This window comes from Natator depressus, chromosome 28, assembly GCF_965152275.1.
Source record: "Natator depressus isolate rNatDep1 chromosome 28, rNatDep2.hap1, whole genome shotgun sequence".
In the NCBI taxonomy this organism is placed as follows: domain Eukaryota; kingdom Metazoa; phylum Chordata; order Testudines; family Cheloniidae; genus Natator; species Natator depressus.
Window position 1 is genome coordinate 4,612,646 of NC_134261.1, and position 6,081 is coordinate 4,618,726.

A 6,081-nucleotide genomic window follows, 5' to 3' on the forward strand; every position below is an offset into this window, starting at 1 on the left:
CACCTTAAACCCCTCATCCCTAGCCCCACCCTAGATCCTGCACTCGCAGGCCAGATCCATAACCTCCTCCCACACTCCAAGCCCCTGCCCCAGCCCAGAGCCCCCTCCCACACCCTGAACCCCTCATTCCTGGTCCCACCTGCCAGCCCTCACCCACACACCCCAACCTCTGCCCCAGCCCGAGCCCCTCCTGCACCCCAAACCCCTCAGCCCCAGCCAGAGCCCTCACCCCCCGCACTTCAACCTTCTGCCCTAGCCCTGAGTCACTTCCACACCTCAGAGCCCTCATCCCCCCCACCCTCCACCCCATATTGTGAAATATAGGGAAACTGTTAAACACTTACTGTTTCCAGTCCATTTTTACATTATTTTTAAAACTATATATTGGCTTACAAGGCAGGTGGAGGGGCTGGGGGGCAGGACTTAGACCCATTCTAGGCACCACCAAAAATTATACAAACCTGGTGCCCGTGGTCTGGGACCGGAGATACTGACTAGTGTCATTCGCTTGCAAGTAGCTGGGAGCAGCTGACATGCCAGAGGCCCTGCGTGAGCAGCCCGGGAGTGGTGGGGGGGTTCTCACAGCACAGCAGGGTCAGGCCGGCTCCCAGAGTCAAGGACTGGCGTGACCTAGCAGATCACCGGTCCGGATAACACCAGAGGGGAACGTCACAGTGGCACAGCGAGCAGGGTGTGTGCAGCTTGTTACTCCAAGTGAAGTTCGCACTTTAAGCACCGATATTTGTGATTTTAAGTGAGTCTTAAGTGCAGTGGCTAAGAATAGCCAGGAGGAGGTCACAGTTTTGTTATTTTCTGTCTGTTTATTTTGGGTGAGGGAAATAATCACAAGAAAGCAGAAAAATGACTCCCAGGGAGTCAGGTACCAAACTAGAGCTGGTCAGACTGGAAGTGGCAGAGAAGGAAAAGGACCATGAGTTTCAAATAAAAACAAGGAGTCCGGTGGCACCTTAAAGACTAGCAGATTTATTTGAGCATAAGCTTTCATGGGTAAAAACCCCACTTCTTCAGATGCATCGATGTTCTTCAGAGTTTCAAATGTGGCAGGCAGAAATGAGGCTCAAAGAAGAGAAGGCTGCACACAGAAGGGCTATGGAAGAAAAAGAGGAGCGAGAGGGAACAAAGAGAAAGAAAGACAAAACACCAGCTGGACGTGCTAGAGAAGCAGAACCAGACCCCCCAACCCCAACGACTCCCATCACTCCAAAAATCCACAAACGGGAACACTTATGTCCTACGTACAGTGAAGAGGATGATCTTGCTGAATATCTGACTAACTTCGAAAGGCCGTGTGTAATACATGAAATCCCTGATGATAAGAGACTTCCTACCCTGATTGCGAAATTAACTGGTAAAGCTCGAAATGTGTTCAATGGAGTGTCTGTTGAAGATGCTTTAGACTATTGTAAATTTAAAGATACAGTTTTGGGACGTTTTCAGATCACCCCTGAAACATATAGAGTTAAGTTTAGGACTCTTAAGAGGGACATTGGGATGAGTAATGGGGAATATGTGAACAAAACGAAAGATTTGTTGGGAAAATGGGTGAGGGGTAAAGAGGTGGCAAGTTTTGAGGGAATGTTGGATCTTGTTGCTCAAGAGCATTTCCTAGGCACACGTCAGGCTGACGCGAAGCAGTGTCTGTGGGACAAAGGTGTCAAGTCTGTGGAGGATTTGGCTTTTTTATCTCATGCCTTGGAACAGACTCCAGCGTCTATTGAGGGCAGGCCACAGAAAGAGGGGTTTAAAACTGGTGGGGAGGGAGGATCCCATTTTGCCCCTGGGAAAAGAGAAGGGGGTTGGGAGCCTAAACATTCCTCTAACCCTCATCCCAAATCTCCGGTAAAAGCAGACGAGCCCAGGAGGTGCGATCAGTGTAATTCCACTGATCCCCTGGGGAAAAAACGCCCTGGGCTAGGGGGAAGCAGACAACCAATAGCTCATGTTAGTTCTGTTGTCCTCAGCACAGAAACCGCCCAAGCAGTTGAAACCGACCGTATTGGCTCTGGGAGGTTAGCCTCTGCAGAACCAGATATGGAGCATGTTACGGCTGTCCAAATTGATGGCAGGGAATACTTGGGGCAGAGGGATACAGGGGCCCAGATCTCTCTGGTTAAGCAGAGTGTGGTCCCAAAGGCCAGTATGTTGCCTGGCCAAATGGCAGAGATCGTGGGGGTGGGCGAAAGCAGATTCCTTGTACCACTAGCTAAAATCCATGCGGGGTGGGAAGGTTTGGAAAGTGTTTTGACTGTGGGGGTAATAGAACACCTTCTAGTCGATCTGCTCCTTGGTAATGATTTTTTCCATGTAGCTCAGGTTAAAGTATTTGCCTGCAGCAGGAGGGAGTGGGACCCCCGAGGGAAAGGGGAAGGTCTCAGGAACTGTTGAGAGAATGGGAAAGAGTCTCCTTGATTCTTCTGCAGCTGGGGGAAGCCACATGCTTCCAGGTGGGAGGGTGGTTGAGACCAACTCCTGCACTGCAGCGGGAGGCACCACCACATCAGGAAGGGATAGGGGTGTAAAGCCTGCCAGAGGAGAGCCCAGAGAAGGAGCAGGGGATCTCAGAAACCACCAAGGTGGGTGAGGATTCCTGTGACTCTCTAACACAGGGAAGCAGGGTGTCACGGAGTCCCCGAGCAATGCTCTGGAACTGCTCCCTACGAAGCCAGTCAGGACTCTGGGGAAGTCTCGTTTCTGTGAGCAGATTGTCTGCAGGACACACAGCTCACACAGCTTCCACCTTCCTGGGTCTGACTTCGGAGCATTCAGCATCCTCTGCCCCTCCGTGCGCTTCCCACAGCGAGGCCGCTCAGGCGGTGTCCTGGGGAAGCCAGAGGGTCCTGCCCCCCAACTCCACAGCCAGCCAGTAAAACAGAAGGTTTATTAGATGACAGGAACATGATCTAAAACAGAGCTTGTAGGTGCAGAGAATAGGACCCCTCAGCTGGGTCCATTTTGGGGGCAGTGAGCCAGACAACCACGTCTGCACTTCACTCCACGTCCCCAGCCAGCCCCAAAATGAAACTCTCTCCCGCTCCTCCTCCTCTGGGCTTTGTCCCTTCCCGGGGCCAGGAGGGCACCTGATTCCTTTGTTCTCCAACCCTTTAGCTCTCACTTTGCAGGGGTGAAGGGCCCAGGCCATCAGTGGCCAGGAAACAGGGTGTCGGCCATTCTCCGTGTCCAGACCCCTGCACACACCTGCCCTCTAGGGCTCTGCAATGATCATACACCCTTATCCCACCACCTAGATACTTAAGAACTGCATAGGGGACACTGAGGCACCCCACAATATTCAGAAGAAACATTAAGAACAGTCCCGCTTCGTCACATCGGGTGCTTTCAAGTATGGGAGGGGCTGAGACTAGCTCCTTTCCAGCAGAAGGCAACATGCCCTCAGGCGCAGGGGCAGGAGAGGCGTTGTCTGTAATTAAGGAAACTGTCCCAGTTGCTAGCTGGCAGAGTATTGCAGCTGAACAAGAGATAGATCCTTGCTCACAGAGCACAGAGAAATGTGTCCTAGGAGGGGGCCCAGAGGAGGAAACGGGGGAAGGAATAGTGGGGGTACAGGAATGTCTCCTCACTAGTCACTTAGGGCAGGATGCCCAGGGCACTAGGAGGATGGCTAGGTCAGCGTCTGTGCACCCAGGCACTCAGCCTGTGACCTAGGGTTGGAGAGGGAACTGTGTCACTGACCTCTTGGAGGGGAGCAGTCACACCGCTGACTTCTCAGGGACAGAGAAAGGGGTGTCAAGGGGTACCCCAATCCAGGTCCCAGTTTTTCGGGATGCTATTTCTGATAAGTTTTTGGAAAATAACTGTGTCTTTACATCTAGATGCAGCTCCAACACCTGTGACAACAGAGGAGTTGGGAGCAGGAAATTGCCAGGTGGTAGTTTGTGAGAATGCAAATGGCCCAGCTGACAGAGAAGGGGGTGTTTTCCCCCAGGCTGGTGAGAGACAGGGAGCCGTTATGGGAGAGCTGCTGGGAAAAGGTGCATCTGATCAAAGGCTACACACACCTAGCCCAGAGAGCACCAATCACAGCCCTCTAGGAGGCAGGGGAGGACTCAGTGCTGGGAGAAGGAGACACAAGGTAACCCCAAAAAGGGAGCTGGATTTTTCTGCTTATGTACAGTCCTGGGGTTGGGAGACTGCTCCCCAAAGGGCCAGCCAACATGCAGGATCCCCCTGAACCCTTATCTTGCCAGCTCCTGTGTGATGTTATTGACATAAACTGTGACCGTATAGATCAAGGTCCTATAGTTGACCTCCTTTGTACAAGATTTGGTGCAACTAAGGTGTCTATGAAAAGGTTGTAATTTCCTGGTTATGATTATGCTGTCTGTGTGTGTCATTTTTGTGTTTGAAGTTATGAATATTGGCTATGTACTTGTATCTCAATGTGTTTGATTCTAAGTAGCATCAGTGAAGCACTTGGTCAGCTTCTTGAGAAAGTATCAGAGGGTTGCCATGTTAGTCTGTATCCACAAAAACAGTGAGGAGTCCGGTGGCACCTTAAAGACTAACAGATTTATTTGGGCATAACCCACTTCTTCAGATGAATGGAGTGAAAATTACAGAAACAGGCATAAATATATGTTGGCACATGAAGAGAAGGGAGTTACCTTACAAGTGGACAACCAATGTTGAAGGCCAATTTAGTTAGGATGGGTGTGATACACTCCCAGTAATACTCCCAATACACTGCATTTGCTCCAATCCCTCAGACAGAGACGAACACCTACAAGATCTCTATCAAGCATACTTAAAACTACAATACCCACCTGGGGAAGTGAGGAACCAGATTGACAGAGCGAGACGAGTACCCAGAAGTCACCTACTACAGGACAGGCCCAACAAGGAAAATAACAGAACACCACGGGCCATCACGTACAACCCCCAGCTAAAACCTCTCCATCACATTATCAAACGATCTACAACCTATCCTGGAAAATGATCCCCCACTCTCACAGGCTTTGGGAGACAGGCCAGTCCTCGCTTACAGACAGCCCCCCAACCTGAAGCAAATACTCACCAGCAATACACACCACACCACAGAAACACTAACCCAGGAACCAGATCCTGCAACAAATCCCAGTGCCTACTCTGTCCCTATATCTACTCTAGCGACACCATCAGAGGACCCAACCACACCAGCCACACCATCAGGGACTCATTCACCTGCACATCTACCAATGTGATATATGCCATCATGTGCCAGCAATGCCCCTCTGCCATGTACATTGGCCAAACCAGAGGGGTCCTGGTTGTACCCACAAGCTCTGCTTGAGACTGTGTTCCTATTGTTCAATAAACCTTCTGTTTTACTGGCTGGCTGAGAGTCACAGTGAATCCCAGGAAGAGGGGTGCAGGGCCTGGACTCCCGCACACTCCATGACACTCTGCTCCTCCCATCCGATGTGGAGGCCCCCCGGAAGACCAGGAAGGGGGGCACCTATGCCAGGCCATCCGTGTTGCCCCCGGGCGTGTTCCATCCACCGGTGCCAGCTGGGGAAGATGTGGCAGCACGGGAGGGCAGTACCACCTCTCCACTGGAGTCTCTTCCCTCAGAGGCCCCCCATGGAGCCCTTCCTGCCCCCTTAACAGTTGCAGCTTCTGCGAGCCCCGAGGAGAGCGTTGCTTCGGGTGCCGGCGCGGAGAACCCCGGGGTGGTGGAAGGTGATCTCCCCTCCATTTATGAGGAGATGGAGACCCTGGGTCTGACCCCAGTCACCCAGGGGGAGGACGACCCTTTGCCAGCAGGCCTCAATCTAAGCGACCTCACCCCGGCCCCCCTTTCCCCATGCTCCCTCCCCCATGCTCCCTCCCCCCATGCTTCCGCTCCTGTCTCCGAGCCCACTGCGGCAACAGCTGGTGCCATGTGGCCAGGACCTGAGCCCCATGGGATGTCCCTCATAGGTGTGAAGCAACCGACCTCCTTCCCAGGCGGGGACCCCACTGAAGACTGTCCACCTCCTGAAGCCGTGACTGCCACACCAGCCATAGAACCTGAGCCCAGCCTCATTGAGGGTCCCCTTCCCACCCCCCAGATCCCTGAGCCAA